Source organism: Chiloscyllium punctatum, chromosome 14 (assembly GCF_047496795.1).
Source record: "Chiloscyllium punctatum isolate Juve2018m chromosome 14, sChiPun1.3, whole genome shotgun sequence".
In the NCBI taxonomy this organism is placed as follows: domain Eukaryota; kingdom Metazoa; phylum Chordata; class Chondrichthyes; order Orectolobiformes; family Hemiscylliidae; genus Chiloscyllium; species Chiloscyllium punctatum.
The window spans coordinates 84,392,982-84,414,701 of record NC_092752.1 but is presented as its reverse complement, the minus strand read 5'-3'; positions in this window follow the sequence as shown (position 1 = coordinate 84,414,701).

The following is a 21,720-nucleotide window of genomic DNA, read 5'->3' as shown; positions in this document are numbered from 1 at the left end:
TATCACAGTAGAGTTGCTGTTGGACATATTAGAACGCACAAAGTCAGACAAATCTCTTGGTTCTGACTAGATAAATCTGAGAGCACTGTAAGAGGCGAGAGAAAAAGCTTAGGGACCAAGATCCCGGAAGACTGGGCGGTAGTAAATGTTGTGCCCTTATTCAAGAAGGGCTGCAAAAAAAAGCCTCGGAAATATAGACCAGTAAGCTTCACACCTGTTTTCGGTAAACCACTTGAGAAGGTTCTGAGAGATAAGATGTGCATGCATTTGGAAAGACAGAGTTTGACTTGGAGCAGTCAGCATGGCTTTGTGCGTGGCGGATCATGCCTTACAAATTTTGTTAGAAATTTTTGAGGAAGTGACCAGGAAGGTTGATGAGATCAGGGTTGTACACATATTCTATATGGATTTCAGTAAGGTCTTTGATAAGGTTCCACATAGTAGGGCGCCCAAGAAGGTTAGATCGCATGGAATCCAAGGTGAACTGACAAATTAGACAGAGCTGCCAGTGGAAGTGGTTGAAGTGGGTACACTAACAATATTGAAAAGGTATTTGGACAAATACACAGATAGGAAAGGATTAGATGCATACAGAGCAAAGACAGAGAAATGGCAGATTGGTAGATAAGGGGCAATTACACCATGGTGTGTTGAAGGAGCACGGTGGGCGTATTGGATGGGCGAGTATAGAGGGGGTTTCCATCCCAGAGGGTGCCACAACACCAGACCCACCGAGCATGGTCTGTGCTCACTACCAAATTCAGTGCAGTATTTGAGGTCTGAAGAAATGCCCAGCAATACAGGACAAGCATCAATAACCTTCTCCACTCTGTCAGGATAAGGGTCACCGTATTCTGTCTGCTCCCTCACATTCACTGTATATCTGTGATTGCAAATACTCCCGAACAAGGCTCATGGTCCCCCACTCTCACTACTGCATGCAACACCTTCTCTCTCTCTCTCTTTCTCTCTCTCTCCGTCCTTTGCAATACCTCCCACACAGTCATAGAATATTCTGGTGAATGCCGATTATAGAATGTTCCAGATACTGTTCCAAATATTTCCCAGTTTCAGGAAAATGTTAGTGTCCCAGTGTGCAACACATAAGTGTCACTTGACTCACCTTAATGATATTAAACCAAAAGCAACTTCTAAACACGTCTTGTTACAGATACAAATTCGAGCAGAGAACATTTTTACCCTCAGGCGTTATCTTGACCGTTATCTGAACTGTACCACTTTCCTTATTATGAATGTTTCTCTTACCCTTTGTCTGTGACTGTTTCTGTCTGTAACAGTTACACAGTCTCCCACTCAGTTGGCTGGACGGCTGGTTTGTGATGTAGAGGCAGGGCGACAGCACAGGTTCAGTTCCTCACATTGACAGAGATTACCATGAAGGGGACATTCTCTCAGCCTCACCCCATCACCCGAGATGTGGTGATCCTCAGGATAAACCACCATGAATTGTCTCTCTAATGAGAGTTTTTGGGACTGTATTCTATCAATATTAGCATTTTAATTTTAAAAAATATTTAAAAAGAGATTTTTAATATTATAATAAACCAATAACAACACAACTCAAATATCTGAAAAAAATTACATCCAATTGCATGTACATACAAAACATGTTAAAACGCTACACAGACAGAAGAAAAAATAAAACTAAACAATAAATAATGAATAAATATTACAGCTCAGCATAACAGAAGGACAGCTCTCGTTCATCAAGAGCATTAACTGATACACATTCTTATGTTCATAGTTCTTCCTCTCTGTGGGTGGGGGTGTTCAGACATCCAACACAACAGATTATTTTTCCTAGCACAGAAATTACGGATTGTAAGGATATAATTTTACCCATATTCATCTGTGGAAAGTACCTTGGGCAGGCCCAGGAAAACAGAAACCAAGTCTATCTCCAATTCAGTCCCCTGGACCCACTCTATCACATCTGACACAGTGATCCAATATAGATGAAGTCTGCAGCAGAACCACAAACAATGAGTAAGAGTGCCTGTAGTCATTCTGCATTTAGGACATGCTGAAGATAATCCCACTTTGAATTTTGAGGGACAATTTGGGGTCAGATAGACCCTACGAAGAATTTTCAACTGCATGGAATGGGTCCTATTACAGATCAAAATCCTTTGAGCATTTTCACAAATATCCTCCCATGTCTCCGAAGTGTTCTGAACCCCCAACTCTCTAGCAGACATCACAAAGCTGCACAGTCTTGTCTGAGGGGACACTCTCCAACTATTGATAAAGGGTACTGACAGAAAGTGTATTCTAAGCAAGAAGCGCCCTCTTCCCTTTCTCAGATCTGGAAGAGTATGGCAAAAGTGTGTTTTTTTTTAAATCAAATCTCTGATTGGGAAAAAATACAGAAGAGGTCTCTACTAGATAGTCCATACGTACGAGTTATTTGATCAAATGACATCATTGTTTCTCCATCAAATAACACGTGGTGGCTCAGTGGTGAGCATTGCTGCCTCACAGCACCAGGGTCTCGGCTTTGTTTTTGGCCTTGGTTGACTGGCTGTGTGAAGTTAACATATTCTCGCCGTGTCTGTGTGGGTTTTCCTCCCACAGTACAAGATGTGCAGGTTAAATGAATTGGTCATTGATAAATCACCCATAGTGTTCAGGGATATGTAGGTTTGGGCATTAGTCCGGGTAAATATGGGATGGTAGGGGAATGGGTCTGGGTGGGTTACTCTTCAGAGGGTCGAAGTGGACTTGCTGGGCCCAAAGGCTTGTATCCACACTGTAGGGATTCTACTAATTCTAAATCACTCAAGCAAGGTAGGCCGCTGGCTGCCCACAGTTTAATACTGGATTAGTTGTGCCGGAAGAGCACAGCAGTTCAGGCAGCAACCAACGAGCAGCGAAATTGACGTTTCGGGGAAAAACGTCGATTTCGCTGCAAAAACGTCGATTTTGCCCGAAACGTCGATTTCGCTGCTCGTTGGATGCTGCCTGGACTGCTGTGCTCTTCCGGCACCACTAATCCAGTATTTGCTTTCCAGCATCTGCAGTCATTGTTTTTGCCCACAATTTAAACCTGGAATCCATTATCCCCGGATGACAACGCGGTATACCAATTACAGGGGTAAGAAACATGATTTTGGCTGTATTGCCGTCGATCTGACGCATTGTCATTCATGCTTTAACAATATTGATAATTATTGGGTTATGACAATACTTCATAAATGTTGTCAATTTAGCTAAGAAAAACAGACTAATAAAGGTTCACTTTATCTGATCGGGTTCAATATCTCACAGTATTGACACCGAGTCCTCAGCAGCCCAGGCACTAACATAGAATAAAAAAGAGCTTAATTGATAGCTTTTATCTGGGCGATCTACTCCCCACAATCTGGGGGTAGTTGCAATTTGGTTAGCTTGATAAAGAGTCGCTTATGCTGCCAAATAAAAGAGCTAAACCAGCCATTATGTCTCCTCAATTTCAACCAATGCCCTCTAGGTTTGGACGCCCAATCTGGGGAAAAACCTGACTACTCACCCTATCCATAACCATTTTTCCCCAGATTGGGCATCCAAACCTCGAGGGCATTGGTTGAAATTGAGAGGGGAAAGCTTTTGACGAGCCCATGAGCACCATTTAACGCAGAGGGTGGTGTGCATGTGGAATGAGCTGCCAGAGGAAGTGGTGGAGGCTGGTACCAATACAGCATGTAAAAGGTATTTGGATGCTGACAGACCTGCCGAGCTTTTCCAGCAATTTCTGCATTTGTTGCAAATTGCATTCATTATAACAAAATATTTTAAATACATTAAACATTTTATTTTTTAATGATGCAGCGACATATAAACATATCTTCAAATTGACCGAGACCATTTTCTGCTCAGGGTATGGCTCTGTGTATGACAGCAGCAATGATGCACCTACATGGAACAGGGAATGTGATGGAGACATAGTTTGGACAATGTACAAGGAGACATCACATGTTTGGGAGAGGATGACATTACTGTGTGATTCAGCTCAGAGAGAGAGAAAATGTAATCTGCCTGAGAAGGAACGGCCGATTACACTCTCTTTCCTTCATTGTTCCTCAGGACAGCAATGTGTGCGAGCTAAAACAAAAAAATCTACAGTCATCGTTACCATTCTTATTTTAACAGAATCCCTACAGTGTCCAAACAGGCCCTTCAGCACAAAGCGTCCATACCAACCTTCCCAGGCTCGCTCCCTTACATTTACCCCAACCGATGCACCTAACCTAGAAACCCCTGAACACTTCGTTACAAATTATCATGGCCAATCCACCTAACCACACAGCTTTGGACTGTGGAAGGAAACTGGAGCAACCATTAGAAGGGTAGAATGTGCAACCTCGACACAAATAGTCACCCGACTCTGGAATTGAATGCAAGGCCCTGGTGCTGTGAGGCAGCGGTGCTAACCACTGAGCCACTGTGATACCGTTGGGCGATCCCAGGCCAGAATTCATTGGAATCTCTTCACTGCCTAATGCAAAGGGAATTCAGCCAAATCCAACTGTTCCAGGATGAAGTCCCATTGCTAGCAGCTTGTTTGATTAGAATGCCTTCAGAAGCAGAATAATATTTTGAACAGTCTCTCAATTTTTCCTTTTGTCATCAGTTACAATACTATATGGACAAAGCGCGTTCAGCTTGAAATTGCAGAGATTTTGTTTATCTGCGTGTGTGTGTGTGTGTGTGTGTGTGTGTGTGTGTGTGTGTGTGTGTGTGTGTGTGTGTGTGTGTGTGTGTGTGTGTGTCAGTGTTTTTAAAAAGGGAAATATCGATTCTTTATTTGCAATATCCAAACAGTTTGCTATGCATCTTTCCATCATAGTTTGAGTAACATTGCTCTGGATCATAAAGGTGCTATTTAAGCAGATTTTAAAAACTAGCCTGACTTGTTGCTAAAACTGACATTGACCCAGCCTGAGACCGATATCATCGGCCATATCACCAACCTGGTTACATTTGACATGTGTTGTGAGCAGTGGAGCATTGGGAATGGAAAAGGAAGCAGTGACCCCAAAAGTCGGGGAACTATAGACTGGTGAGCCTGATGTCAGTGGTGGGTAAGTTGTTGGAGGGGATACTGAGGGATAGGATTTACATACATGTTTATGCCGAAACTTCGATTCTCCTGCTCCTTGAATGCTGCCTGACCTGCTATGTTTTTCCAGCAACACATTTTTCAGATCATACATTTGGGAAGGCAAGGGCTGATCGGGGTTGTCAACGTGGCTTTCTGCATGGGTAATCATGTCTCATTAATTTGATTGAGTTTTATGAAGAGGTGACAAAGAAGATTGATGAAGGCAGTTTGGTATACATTGTCTACACGGACCTCAGTAAGGTGTTCACAACATTCCGATTGGTAGGCAGATGAATAAGGTTCGGTCACACGAGATACAGAGGAAGCTAGTCACAATTGGCTTGAAGGAAGTGGGATATTTTTCAGACTGGAGGCTTGTGAGCAGCAGTGTGCTGTAAGAATCGGTACTGACTTCACTGCATTTCATTATTTATGTAAAGGATTTAGATGTGAATATTGGGGCCATAGTTAGCAAGGTTACAGATTACATCAGAAAGGTGGTGTAGTAGATTATCTCAGAGTACAATGAGACCACAATTAGATGGTACAAAGGGACAAGGAGTAACAGATATAGTTAAATTTAGATAAATACGAAGTTTTGGATTTTGGGAAGGAAAGTCAGGGCAGAATTTATACACTTAATTGTAAGGTCCTGGGGCGTATTGTGGATCAAGGGGACATAGGGCTGCAGATACATAGTTCCTTGAGAGTGGAGTTGCAGGTAGACAGAGTGGTGCTGAACACATTTGGCACATTTGCCTGAATCAGTCAGAGCATTGAGTATAGGAGGCGTGGTGGCATGTTGCCTCTGAACAGGAAGTTGGTGAGGCCACTTAAAGAAAACTGCATACACCTCACTTGCAGAACTGGAGGTTTGAGATTCAGGGAAAGGTTGATTAGGTTGAGGTGTTTCCCCCTGGAGTGTCAGAGGCTGAAGGGTGACAATATAGAAGTTTATAGAATCATCAGAGGCATGGATATACTGAACATGTTCTGCTACCCAAGATAGGGGAGTCCAGAACAAGAGGGCATAGTTTGAAAATGAGAGGGCGAATAATTTAGAATGGACCTGAAGGTAAATGTTTCACACAGAGAGTGGTGTGTGTACAGAAAGTGCTGTCAGAGGAAGTGGTGAAGGTGGCTACAATCGCACATTTAAAATGTATCTGAAAGAGGAGGGATATTGGCCAAATGCTGGCAAGTGGGACAAGGTCAGATTTGAAATCTGATCGGAGTGAACAGATTGGACTAACGGGTCTGTTTCCATTCTGCATGACTGTCAGATTCGATGAGAGGGATGGCGAAATATGCTGAAAGGATCTTTCAAGTGTGAATTCTCTTCACTGGAAGTTTATCGTGCCTCTATGTTCACATGGATTGAAAGCTGTTTAGTTAAATATTTGACAGGGAAGTGAGTCACGGGTAATAGTATACAGACAGGAAAGTAGGGCTGAGTCAATTATCATAGTGCCTGGTGGAGAAGGCTCAAAGTATCTAATGTCCCACTCCTGCTCCTCAGTCCCATGTTTCTGTATTCCATCCAGCCCCGCATACCTGCTAGATAGGAGAGGTTGGAGGCCACTTACTCCTATAACCTGTTGCACAGAAACAGAGGAGACCATTCAGCCTCTCAAGACTATCACACACACTTTGAAGTGATTTGGCAAATGCAATTGGAAAATCCAGGCACGGGTATGAAAGAGGCCCCTCATCTCCCTTTACAGAGCTTCCCCAAACTGCAACTTGTGCTTCATTTGTTGGTCATGTTTAGACCCAGATACACTGAGAATACAGCCCATATACCTCACCCAGAGATGGCTCACAAAATCCTCTGGTCTCCCTGCCTGCAACATTCCATAACAGACATTCATGAAAATAACATCCACTAACTTTCCAAGAACAGAATGTGAGAACATCAGAAACAGGAACAGGTCGTTCACTCCCCAAGCCTGCCTTGCCCTTCACTAAGATCATGACTGATCTGCTCACTGTCTCAAATCCTCTTTCATACCCAATTCATCATTTCCCTCAACTCTCTGACAGATCAATATCCATCTACCTCCTTTTCAAATACTTTCAGTCATTTTGCTCCCCACCACTCTTGAGAAGAGAAATCTTAACATTCACTGCCAACCTGTTTGAAGAAAACACTTGCTGCTTCTATATCATGGTTTATTGATATGAACAATAGAGGTTGAATCAAGGGTTCAGGTACAAATGACTGGCCCCGATATCAAGGCTGTGGTTGACTTCTGTTGACATCAAGGAGCTTAACAAAACTGAACTTAATGGGAATCAGAGTAAACTCTCCAGTGTTTGGAGTCAAACATGGCACAAAGGAAGATGGTGATCATCTCCGTCCTGGGTCACCTCTGTGGGAGATCCTCAGGGTAGCTTCCTCTTGACAAACAGCTTCAGGTGCTTCATCAATGTCTCCCGCCCCCACCCCCACCCCTACCCCCACCCTCACCCTCCCCACAATAAGATCAGAAGTGGGGATGGTCACTGAAGATTCCACAATGTTCAGAACATTTTGTACCCCGTCAGCTCCTGCAAGACCCAGACTCCATTGAGACTTGTGCTGTTAAATGGTCCGTAACATTCATATAACAGCACTGCCTGACACTGCACATTGCCACAGTAAAACAAGAGTTCATTCGGCACCTCACGCTGGTTTCACAGGAATATGAGGAAGCCATTCAGCCCATTGACACTATTGGAGAAGAACAGGGACAGCCCATTCAGTGCCTCCAGCCTATTACTCAGGAAGAGAAGGAGTCTAGTGTGATGGGCCACACCAGAGCGCCTGGAAAATATTTGAAGGCGGTAACCGAGACTCTAATTTTTTTTATTTTGAAGTGACTGTTCCAGATGCAATGGACTGGTCAAATTACTTGGTGTGAAGATAAACACTATTTATTGAAACACGAAAGATAAAATGAAAGCAAAGAAAGAGGAATTTAGAATAACGTAATTCTATTAGACCATTTAACAGAATAACAAATCTAGGAACTATTATTAATGAACTGTTCCAATATAGGAAAATCCCATAAACACAGCCCCTGGCAGAAAGGAAAATTCAGACACAGATTGTCACAATCATTTCTCTAATCCAGGAATTAAAAACAGCACCAAGAGAAAATTCAGAGAGTAGCAGACAGGAAATAGTCACTGAAGCTTCCAACTCTGTGGAGACCCCAACGGTTTCTGATGCTACTTGGAAACCAAAACCCAGTGATCGTAACCTGTAAGAGCTGGCCACACCCGTTTCGGCTGCATTAAAATTAACCCAAGGCCTCCCTAGCTGTTTACTCAGTGGTCTTAACTAACCAGTTTGGTAACGATCATTCAATCTCTCTCTGAAAAGGAACCAGGACAAAATAACCTCTCAAAGCCTGCAGCATCATCACACTTGTCAGTACATCGAGCTGTCAAATAGGAACCGGGGAAACCCAATCAGGCCCTTGGTCCTGTCCAATCGGAAGAGGAAGAAGCCATTCAGACCCTTGAGTCTCTTACACAGGAACAGGAGGAGGCCATTCAGCCCCTGGAGTCTCTTACACGGGAACAGGAGGAGGCTATTCGTCCCCTAAAGCCACTTCCACAGCAACACGATGAGGCCATTCAGCTCCTTCAGTCTCTTACACAGGAACAGAAGGAGGCCATTCAGCCCCGAAAGTCACTTATACAGGAACAGGCGGAGGCCATTCAGCCCCTTGAGTCATTTTCACAGGTACAGTACGAGGCCATTCCTCCCATAACGCACTTGCAAAGGGACAGATGAGATAATTGATGCTGATTCCTGGAATGGCTTCTGCCCAAAATGTGGATTCTCCTGCTGCTCGGAGCTGCCTGACCATCTGTGCTTTTCCAGCAATCTACTCTCTACCACAATCTCCAGCATCGGCAGTCCTCATTATCTCCAGATTGATGCGCTAACATGATGAACAAGTGGAGCAGAGGCTGCACAGACAGACTGCTCCACATTGTTCCTCCTGGCTCCGTTGCTCATGATACACACGTGGGACTTTAACGTGGTTTCCTAGTAGTGAGGAGGGAAGCCATGTGTCTTGTGTGAAGTCTCACGAAGGCACCTTCCATCTCCGAGATTCCAGCCTGGTGTTCTCTATGTAGGGTGGAAGCTGGTGGGAATGCCTACCTGTTTCAGATTGAAGGTATTGTGGTTGCTGTTGAGGATTGTGAACAACATGGCGTTCAGTTCTGGTTCACACGCCAACTGCACAATGACATGGGGAGAGTTAATTTAGGCATATAAACAATTCGGAAAGCCATGTTAGACTCTCTACGTTCAAATAATGGTGATCTTGCTCGTGTTGATCTTGTCTAGTGCACGTCCTGTTCAGTGTATCCTGTATGCCTTACTCTGTCCAAGTCTATTTCCACCCTATGATCTGTCTGGCCATGCTTACTATGATCTGCCTCCACTGCTCATAAATAAAGTGTTTCCCTATACTGAGGTACACGTGACAATAAATTAGACCAATCAATCCTGGGTAAAGTATGGAATTTCTCACGCTATCAATGTGTCTTTTGTAAATACACTTGCTACACCTCATGTTTCAGTACCACCATTTCTTCTTATTTCCCAGCTCTGCAGATTAAACTCTCAGGTTCTTCACTCTACCCTCATGATACAGCCGTCTGTATCTGTGGGAAGGATATCATTCCTTACAAAGGAGATCAAATCTGTAGAGAGTGTCCCAAAAGCTCTCTCAGCAAGTCTTTACAACAGCAGGAAGATGGCTTTACTTATGTACTCGAATCATCTTACAATGAAGGACAGCATACCATTGACTGCACCCATTACTTACACAGGGTTTGATTCAGAGCAGTCAGCATAGTCTTGTGAGTGGGAGATCATGCTTCCAAAACTTGTTAGAGTTCTTTGATGAAGTGACCAAGAAGGTTTACGAGGACAGAGCTGTAAATTTCGTCTCTATGGATTTCAGTAAGGCCTTTGATAAGGTTCCACATGACAGGCTGCTCTGGAAGGTTCCATCACGTGGAATGCTGGGGGAACTGGCCAATCGGATGGTCGGAAGCAGAGGGTTGAGTGGAAGGATGCTTGTTAGACCGGAGGCTGGGTCCATTGCTGTTTGTTATCTGTGATTTGGTTGAGAATGTACAAGGTATGATTAGTAAGTTTGCAGATGACACTAAAATAAGTGGTAGCGTGGTCACTGAGAAAGTTTATCAGAAATTGCAGCAGGAACTTAATCAGGTGGGTAAGTGGGCCGAGAAATGGCAAATGGAATTTAATATAGATGTGTGAGGTCTTGCATATTGGAAACTCAAGTCAATGTAGGAGTTACACTGTGAATGGGAGGGTCTTAAGGGGTGCAGTGGGCAGAGAGACCTTGGTTTTCACAAGCACGTTTCTCTAAGAGTAGAGTCACAGTTAGACAGGGCAGTGAAGAAGGCTTTTGGCACATTGGCCTTCATCAGGCAGGACATTGAGTACAGAAGTTGGGAATTTATGTTGCAGTTACACAGAACTTTGTAAGGCCGCACTTGGAGTATTGTATTCAGTTTTTGTAACCTTGTTACCTGGAGGATGTTATTAAATTAGAAAGAGTGCAGAAGACATTTACAAAGACGTTGCCAGGACACAATGGTCTGAGTTATAGGGAGAGTTTGGACAAGCCAGGACCTTTTCATTAGAGTGTAGGAGAATGAGTGAGTCCTTATAGAGCTGTATAAAATCACGAGGGGTATGGATAGGGTTAATGGTCTCAGTCTTTTTCCAAGGTATAGAAAATCGAGGATGAGAGGGGATCAGTTTAAGGTTAGAGGGAAAGGAATAAAAGGGAACCTGAGTGGCCACTACTTTACACAGAGGGTTAGTACATGGATGAGCTGCCAGCAGATGTGGTTGGTGTTGGGGCGGGGGGTTGGGGGTGTACATTAACAACATTTCATAGCATTTGGATAAATATGTGGATAGGAAAGGACTGGAAGGATATGGGGCAACTGCCGGGAAATGGGGCTAACGTGGATGGACATTTACAAGGTGAAGATGAACCCCTCTGTTAATTAAAACCAAACACCCAGAAAAGCTCGCCTCAACTCGTAATCTGTTAAAATATGAGTGACACAGATCCTCTATATTCCACTATTTAAACAAAAATTAGCAAGTTTTTTTCTTAACTTTAATAGTCAAAACGAAACAACAATTATTGACAAATCCAAGCCCCTCTTTTCTTAGCTACTTACTATCTGACTCCAACTCTGTAAAAATATTCTGTTCCAACAGCGCACATATTAAACATTACAATCTCAAGAGCACACAGTCTCCATCTTCCCCGCTGTGCTTACTCTTCCAGCTGCTGATCTCCCCGGGTAATTTTTTTTATTGCATGAAGGTTGAGATGAACATGTGTCTTTGATAGAGAGTGTTTGAGATGGCCAGTTAGCACTCCTGCTCTACAGCAGTTGTTCTGCTGTTGGATGGCAGTAGCTCTCCCACCAGTGTTCAAAATGCTGGGCGTGTATACTCCCCATGATATAGTAATTCTCATAATTTGGTTGCTTACCAGGTGTCAAAACAATAATATTCAAATTCCATTGGCTTCTGGTTTCCTGAGCGTTATTTAAACTCTTTGGTTGCATTTGAATGGCTGTTAAAACAGCAACCAAAACTCAGGTATCCATTTCTCAGCTAATGGTGACATGTGTAACAGTTTGACCTTTAGCTGGCATCTTTGGCTTTAAGTTCTATTCAACAAAACCCGATCTGTCTTAAAGTGCCCATACATGTTTTTGGCTTCATAACATCTCCCCGCTTCAGAAAATAAAGTGAACCAGCAGAATGAAAAGATGGCTACATTTCTTCACCTCTAATTCTTAATCCCAATTTTATGAAATACAGAAGTATTAATCTCAGTTATATCATTCATATTAATTCTGCACACCAATACAACACTGGAATAAGTCAAATCTTATCTCCACTGCTTTCCTTTAAATCCGCGAAAACCCATCTGCTATCACATTGTAGGAGCCGCAGCATGTACATTTTGTGAGTTTAAAGTCGGTAAGGTAAGACTCCAATTAAATAGTCTCATATTCTGGTCTTTAAATATTCCAAAAAATGCGAGAGATTTGTCGTTGTCCACAACCATCTCCGACAATTTGTTTGACATATACACATTAAAATATTGTCAGGCCAGTGTGAAACTTAATCATTCTTGTTCAGTAATGGAGATTTTGTATTTTTTTTTCTGGTGGATATTGAGTGTTTTCGACAAGTAGCCAATTAGCCATTCAATTCCATCATCCTCTTTCTGTATCAATACATCTCCGACCCCTAAATCACGAGCATCAAACACAATTTGCAAAAGGTTTCAAAATATTTGGTGTATCTAAAACTGGTACGGTGATTAATCCTGATTTAAAATTCTCAAATGCCTCCTGGCATTGTTCTGTCCACCACAATTCTGTGTTCTGCTTTAGTAAATCCATCAGTGGTGCCAATACGTTGCTGAAGTTTGGGACAAACTTCTGATAGAATCCACTCAGTTCCAAAAATCGAATCATCTCTTTCTTCGAGGATGGTTGTGGAAATTCCTCAAAGCCCTTCGCTTTTATGTTCCATGGGATCAACCTTCCATGTCCAATGTAATGTCCCAACAAGTCACCTCTGCCTTCGTGAATTCTGTTTTCTTTAAGTTTATTACCGTTCAACATGTAATCGTTCAACATGCTCAGCCAACTGTTACATGTGAGCTTTTAATCACTTCCTAAAGATCACCACATCATACAGATAAACTACACAATTTGTTCATCTGAGCACAGCCCTGTTCCCGAGTCTTAAATGTGGCTGGAGCATTATTCATCCATATAAAATAGTCGATTTTTTTCTGTCATCTCCAGTGTCTTTACGAGATAGTTTAACTGACTCCACATTTTTTTTAATTTGAAAGGGGCCACTAAACCTGGCTTTGAAGGGATTTCTTACCACTGGTGGTGATACTAATACCTCATCCCCACGGGATATCCTCAAAGTTTCAGTGTTTTTATCTGCCACCTGCTTCACTCTATGTTGTGCTCTTCAGATACTGTTTAGCAAACTCACCTACTCCATCTACTCTCTCCTTCACCTCACACACAGAATCCAAGTGTGAGATTTCCGACTTTGGTCCTGTCAATTTATATTTAATTAATTTCAAAGGACCTCTCACTTCATGTACGAATATTAACTCAGAGGAAATAAAGTGAGTAGATTTATTTGGGGCATCTCTAATGGCAAACAATATAATGGGACACCTTTATTGCAATCATTCGGGTAATCATAACAGTACGCTGTGAACATGGACTTCAGCGTCTGATGCTAACTTTCCAAGGCTCCCTGGGATTCGGGATCCGACGCACTTGATTTCAACTGCTGTATGCTGAACCTATCCATGACTTCCTTAAACAGCTGAGCGGTAAAATGGGATCCTTGATCTGACTGAATCTTACTGCCTAGCCCACAGCGAGTAAAGAAAGCTACCAACCCCTCCACCTCCCGTTTTATCTTAACATTCCGTAATGGAATTTTTCGGGAAATCTGGTGGACACATTCATTATGGTCAGCAAATATAATTTTCCACTTCTATGTTAGGAAGGGGAGCTACACAATTAATCATAACCCACGTGAAATGTTCTTCGAATGCGGTAATTGGCAAGAAAAGTGCTGGTTTTATTACTGCCTGTTACTTACCTACCATTTGGTATCTATGTCATGTACAAAAAATAACCACGTCCATGTGCATTCCAGGCCAGTGGAAATGCTTTTGTACCTTAGCCTGAGTCTTCTGTCCACCTAAGTGACCGCCTGCAATTAGTTTATGTGCTAGCCATAACTTTGTACGCAACACGTAACACAATGTGGTGTACTTCAGCCCATTTCCCTTCTGCAGTAACCCTTCGGGGGCTCCATTTTAATTTCAGTGTTCTATCTTTAAGTTAATAACGTTCAACAATATATTCTGATTCCTTTTCTGTGTGTGTGCATGTGTATGTGTGTGTGAATGTGTGTGTATATATCTGTTGTAAGTCCGTTAGCCTTTCTGGACTAAACACCTCTGCCTGATCCTCTACCTGTTCAGGTTTTTCCTGCACCGTTACATCAAACAGGGTGTCAGTTCACCGAGCATCAATTCATTTGTCTTTTTCTTTCGTTTTTCCTTCCTGCTGTAACTAATGGCAGTGGGATCTTGTTACTACACACTCAGGAAAAATTCCTCGGTATTTTTCTTTTAACACCTCAATTTCCTAGACTTCTGTTGGCTTCTTCACCACAAGGGGTGCGTCTCCCACCTCGCCTCCTGCGAAATTGTTCCCAAGAACAAACTGTATTCCTGGAACTGACACTCTGTTATTCACTGTCACTGTTACTTCCCCAGCCTTGATTTGGCACTGCAACCTGATGTTACACAAGGGAATGCTTAATTTCTTTCCCCTTTCTACAAATTAACACGCTCTTGATTAACATGCCAGAAAGAGTGAAAATACTTTCATCTCTTCCTATTAGAGGGTGAGAGAAAGTGAGGGCTGCAGATGCTGGAGATGAGATTTGAAAAGTGTGGTGCTGGAAAAGCACAGCACGTCGGCAGCATCCGAGGGGCAGGAGCATTGATGTTTCAGGCATAAATGCTTCATCAGGAAAGTGGGAGGTAAGGGAGAGGGAAGGAGGTTGAGAAATAAATGGGAGGGTGGGGATGGAGCTGGGTGGAAGGGAGCTTGGAAGGCGATAGGTAGATGCAGATGAGGTGTGATGGTGTGAGGTGTGATAGGATTGACAGAAGGGTGATAGGACACCTATTGGTGGTAGGACAGCTGGAACCCTCAAACTGTATAGCATCAACGTTGACTTCACCAAATTCCAAATCTCCCCTCCACCAACTCTCCCAGATCCAACCGTTCAACGTAGCACTGCCGTCTTGAACCGCCCGAACTGGCCATCTTCCTAACCACCTATTGACTCCACCCTCCTTTCCGACATATCGCTATCACTCCCACCTACATCTTCTTATTACCTTCCCAGTGACCCTCCCTCCAGCCCAACTACTGCCCTCGTATTTATCTTTCAGCCCCCTTGTCCCCCCACCCCTCCTGACGATGTATTTCTGCCTGATATTCGATTGTCTTGCTGTTTGGATGCTTCCTGATCTGTTGTGCTTTTCTGGCGCCTCACTTCTCAACTATTAGGGACTGAGCAGATCCCATATCTCACAAAATTATAACTTCTTGTCCTTCTCCCCGTTCTTTCTGAGTAAACTTTATCCACAGAGGCGAATTCTTTCAGAGATCAGGTACTGACTCCATACCTAGACCCTGCCTCAGCTGTGCACTCTCCTGCAGCTCCTCGGCTCTACTTGGGGTCTCCTTTACCAGGTTCACTAATGCCACTGGGCTTAGCCTCTTCTGCCACATCTTTCCCCAAAGTGCCTTCATTCAACGCCCATCACTGTGTGTCCCAGCTTACTGCAGTGAAACCACCTTTTCCCTCTGCCCTTCTTAAACCATCGGCATTGTCATTTTATGTGTTCCACTCCCTTATAGTGAGAACACCTGAGGCCTTTCACCACCTTTCAAGCCCCTTGGGCTTCTTTCTTCACCTGTGGTAAAATATTGTGCGCTACTGTTTGCTTTGTAATGTGTGATCATCCCTTCTCCCAATTTCTATTCCTCACAGGATGAAATTCCTGCCAGAAGCTAAATATCATCCCATGCCTCAGTACATATTTACCTGCCATTTCTGCTGAGCTTCTCACTTCTTGAACTTTCTGTACATTCACATGAATTCTTACTATCTCTGGAAGTGAGTCTTTTAACTTCTCCAGCAGATTAATCTCCCTTCAAGCCTCACAGGTCTTATCCATTTTTAAGGCCAGCACCCACCTGTCAAAATGACTGTGGTTAATTCTTTCAGACTCAATATAAGTCTGACCTGGTTCCCTCTCTATTTTTCTGAACTTCTGTCTATATGCTTCTAGTACCAATTCATAACCAGTAAAAATAGCCAATTTAAAAACCTGGTAATTACTTGACCCCACATCTGATAGCGCTGCAGATGCCACACGAGCAGTGCCCACCAGCTTCGTCTGCACGAGCATTATCCAGAAGTTCATTGGACACGTCATCTGCCTTGCCATTTTTCTAAATGAAATAAAAAAGGTTTTGACATTTTTCTCACCGAAACATGGCAAGTTATTAGCACAGTTTTATACATCCCTACGTTCTCCCTTCATCTCTATCCTGTTAATTTAACTTTCTTGTCTAATTTCCAACGTCTGAATTTCAAATCCTCTCTTTCTTTCTTTTTCCTCTCTTTCTCTTTCTTCTCTCTCTGTTTCCTCCCCTTTATTTATCTTCTATCTCCAGTTTCCACATTTGCAATTTAAGGTTTTTCTAACTCTACTACAGATACATCAAAGTGCTTGACCAACTCCATTACAATTTCAGCTTCCCTTTTCTCCCTGGTTAAACCCACTTCCAACCTATTTGCTAATTCTAAAAAATGTCCTCCTTTTGTCCTTCTAAACTTCCTTGGAAATTTGGGAACCTTTTTAATAATGTTAAAAGCCATTTCCCTCACTTTTGATTTAATCAACCACAAGTAAAAAAAATAAACGAATTTTCCCACTGGTTTTATTTGAAGATCAAAATCACTAATTGCAATGAGTTGGAATTTGCTGGGACCTTTTTTACCCCAAATCTGTTCAAGTCGGTCCAAATCCCACACAGCAAGGCCCCAAAACTGTTATGACATCAATGTCGAACCCCTCTGTTAATTAAAACCACACAGCCAGAAAAACTCACCTCACATCATAATCTGTTAAAACGTGAGTGACAGAGAACTCCTCAATTCCACTAATAAGCAAAAAATAATAATTTATATGTGTGCAAGTTAGCTCGTTGAGCTTGAAGGTCTGTTTTCAGAAGTTTCGACACCAAGACGAGGTGACATCATCAGTGAGAGTCTCCGCTGAAGCTCTGGTGGTATGTCCCACCTCTCTATTTATAGATCTTGGTTTCTTAAGATGGGTGATGTCATTTCCGGTTATTTGTACAAAAGAATGTAGACAGGATCTAAATTGATGAGTTTATTGATGTCCTTCTGGTTAGAACGCCATTCCTCGAAGAAGGTACTTGCGTGTCTTAGCATGTGTGTGTGCTTTGTCCCAGTTAAAGTGGTGCCTTTCATTGTCTGTATGTATGGAACATAGTGATAGTGCGTCATGTCTTTTGGTGGCCAGTTGGTGTTCATGTATCCTCGTGACACGACAACAGTTTCAATGGTCGAAAAGTGATTTTATGCACACTGTTTAATCAATGTTTGTGTGCAGTTAAGTCGCATTTTTCACATGTGCACAACACATTGTAAATGAACAACAGAGACACAGTTAACGAAAAATGATGCAAATGATGTATAAAATTGATAAAACATTAAAGCATGATTTGATCCTCTCAACGTTCCCTCCTTTTCTGGGATTCCTAACACTAATCTCTCATTCTAATTAGGATGTGTGCTCCAAATTCTTGATTCTAGTCTCTCAATTTATTTCAGTTAATCCCCTTTTTACCGGGACTTCAATATATTGGCCTGTTGGATTCTTTCCAAAGCTAGTGTCTGTCATATTATTGGATATAAATATTCTGGCATCAGACTCAGCATTTGAACGTATTACTCTGTTGCACGCGCACTGTACAAAGGACCACAGCACACAGGCATTGCCAAAACATTGGGGAATGTTCATCTACTTCTTTCGATAATGTAGTTTTCTCATTTTCCACATCTCCAGATCTATATCCTCTCTCTCGTTCTCCCTTTGTATCAAGTTAAGAAATCCACCAATTATTCTTCATGTCCAAACTCTCAAAACACCTTCTTTCTGGTTATATCTAATTCTCTCTTAAAGACGTAATGTGGTTATAATTAAGCAATGTAACTACAAAGACATGCGGGCGAAGCTGGCCAGAGTTAATTGGAAGGGGAGCTGAGCAGGAAAGACCATGGAGTAGCAATGGGAGGAGGTTCTGGGGAGAATTCGGAAGATAATACCAGGAATGCAACCCCAAAAAGATGAAACATACTCATGGGAGGACAAGGCAGCCATGCGTGATAAGGAATCAGACCAAAAGAGGAAACATAAAATGTGGTGAAGAAGATTGGGAATCCGGAGAATTCATTCGCTCTGAAACTACATAACGCTGGCATCACTGACACGACAGAGATCTTAATCATGGTCAGGGAAAGGAACAGAGGAAACACATTCACTTTAAACACAGAACATGGTATTTCTATAGGAAAAAGATTCAGGTGAATTAAGATCAGTTAAATGCTTTTGCGGAATGTGTCAGATTCGAAGCAAGACCCGGGGAGACAGATCCTCAGTAGAATGAGAGTTTGAAAATGGAAATATTTCCACATCAGAAACCAGGTTAGGTTACTGAGTGCAGGGCTGATGCGGGAATGGGTCTCAGTGAGATTTGGGGAACAGACAGCAGAATTGCATTGCAGATATTGCAGCTCGAAACTGCGTATTCATGTAGTGCTGTAGACCACAGCAGCAGGAGAAGCAGACCTGCATTCAACCACAACCTGTAACTTTTTGCCAGGGTAACACCTCAGTCTGCCATTACCATCAACACCATCTATGTCTCAGTGACGAGTGTGGGTGAACATGTCAAAGTCAGAATTACATGAACTTTAACCTGATGCTAACTGATTAAAGCTACCAGACTTAACCAACAGATCTGAACGAAGCCCTGCAGTTCTGCCACAGTCAGTCATAAATGGTGATGGACGATTAAACAAATGACTGGAGGAGTGGGCTCCACAAACACCCCCATCCTAAATAATGGAACAGACCTGCACATTAGTGAAAAAGAGAAGGATGTTTTATCTGCACCATCTTCTGCCAGAAGTGTTGAGTCGATGATACATCTCACCCATATCATGATGCCCACAAAATCACAGATGCCAGTCTTCAACCAATTCGATCCGCTGCACGTGACATGGAGAAACAGGTGAACACAGTAGATACGACAAAGGCAATGGGCCCTGACACAATTTCTGCAATAGAACTGAAGACTTGTGCTGCACAAGAAGCCGTGACCCTGGGGGAAGCTGTTTCATTCTAGATCCAACTCTGACATCTCCCTGGCAATGTGGAATATTACTCAGCTACGTCCCGTCCCCTAAGATGGGAATAATTACAATCTGACCAATTACCACCTCCTCAGTCCCATCATGACAGTCAAATTGGTGGGAGTTCTTTTTGACAGAGCTGTCAAGCAGTACAGAAATAACCTGATCAGTGTGGTTTCCAATAGGTCCCCATGTGGAGATGGTGCTGTTGTGGAAATGTCACTGGATCACTAATCCAGACCAAGCTAATGATGTGGCAGTGGGTGGAAGTTAAAAACAATTGATAAAATATCGAGATCTAAAATCTGGGGTCAGTAACACTGACCTTGAAGCCAATATCGATTGTGAACAGAATTTCCTTCTCCAATGTACTTTTAGAAAGTGAATCTCCCGTGATTTCCTGGGCTGGACTAAAACTGACTCCAAAGACCCTGACATGTGATAAACTTTTCAATGGTCTCTGAAACGGCCAATCAAGACACTCATTTGTAACTAAGTACTCCGAGGTCTAAAAGGATGAAACCGGACAGAACACCAGGCCTCAGCATCTGTAGCAGAAAAGGGAATGGGAACACAGTCCTGTCGACCCTGCAAAGACCTCCTGAGAGGATGTGACAACATTTACAGAGCTTTCCCACAGACTGCACAGAAACAGCGGGAAAGGAGTAGGTCATACAACACATTGAGCCTCCCCCATTCTAGCTCATGGAAAAAACTCTCCTCAATGCACTTACCCTACACGATATACATATCCGTTAATGTGAGTAACTTTGGGAAGTTATAAAATAGGCAGTGCAGTAGTACGTTTGGGCCATCGAGTTTGCTAACCAATTCAATATAATAATGCTTGGCCCTTCATTTCCACACCGTACTCCTGCTCTCCCACCACCCCTTTACTGTCTCTAAATCCTTATTTATAATCAGTGTCTCGGTTTCCAGGTGCGAACGAATTCCCAGGTTCACCAGTCTGTGAGTGCAGACATTTATTCTCATCTCAATGCAGAGTGACCTGCCTGTACCTAATACTGTGGCACCTGGTGTTCGACGTCCCAGCCAGGGGAATTATCATCCCTGCTTCCAATCTGTCTCACCCTGTCAGATTTTTGTATATTTCACTGACATCCCCACTCATTTTCCTAAACCCCTTGGAATACAGGCCCAGTCTCCCCAATCTCTGCTCCGACAACAAGCCTGTCATCCCAGAGATCAGTCTGGTCATCCTTCACTGCTCTCCATCAATGTCAGGTTTGTCCTTTATTAGGTACGGCGATCAAAACTGCACACATTACAGAAAAATGTTTGAGATGATGTCTCACCAAGGCCATGCACAGCTGCAGTAAGACACCCTTTCTCCTAGACTCAAATCCTCCCGAAATGAAGGTCAGCACACCATTTATCTTCTTAACCGCTTTTTGTCTTGCAATATTGGTGTTTTTTAACAACCTCATCGCCACTCACAATCCCACATCCGTTAGAGATGTCAGCAGGCTGGGATACATTGTATCTGATTCCAGCAACCAAATTTTTAAAGGGCATTGTGAAAAGCTGGGCCCCAAGCACTGATCCCTGCGACACCTCAGCAAACTTCCTCTGTTAAAATCTATTTATTTATTTCGTGAATCTCGGAGTCACTGGCTGGGCCATCATTTATTGCCTGTCCCTAATTGCCCTTGAGAAGGTGGTGGTGAGCTGCCTTGTTCACCGCTGCAGTCCACCTGCTGTGGTTGACCTCCAATGCCATTAGGAAGGGAATCCCAAGATTCTGACCCAGCGACTGTGAAGGGGTGGTGATATATTTCCAAGTCAGGATGGTGAATGGCTTGGACGGGAACCGAAAGATGATGGTTTTTCCATACATCTGCATCCCTTGTCCTTCTAGATGGACGTGGTCGTGAGTTGGGAAGGTGGTCTCTCAGGATCTTTGGTGAATCATTTCATTGCAGCATGTAGATAGTAATACACTGCTGCTGCTGCTGCTGCTGAGCGTTGATGGTGGAGCATTGTGGATGAAGGGACAGTCAAACTGGCTGCTTTGTCCTGGATGGTATAAAGCTTCTTGAGTATTGTTGGAACTGCACTCATCCAGACAAATTGGGAGTTTTCTATCACACTTCTGATTTATGCATTGTAGATGGTGGACAGACTTTTGGAAGTCAGGATGTGAGTTACTCGCTGCAGTATTCCTAGCTTCTGACCTGCTCTTGCAGTTACTGTGTTTATGTGGTGAGACCAGTGAGTTTCTGAGCAATGATTACCCACCAGGACTTTGATACTGGGGGATTCAGTGATAGTAACACCATTGAATGCCAAGGGGCAGGTTAGATTATATTTTATTCGTGATGGTCACGGTCTCGCATTTGTGTGGCCTGAATATTACTTGCCACTTGTCAGCCTGGATACTGTCCAGATCTTGTCGCATTTGAACATGGACTGCTTCAGTATCTGAGGAGCCACAAATATTTGC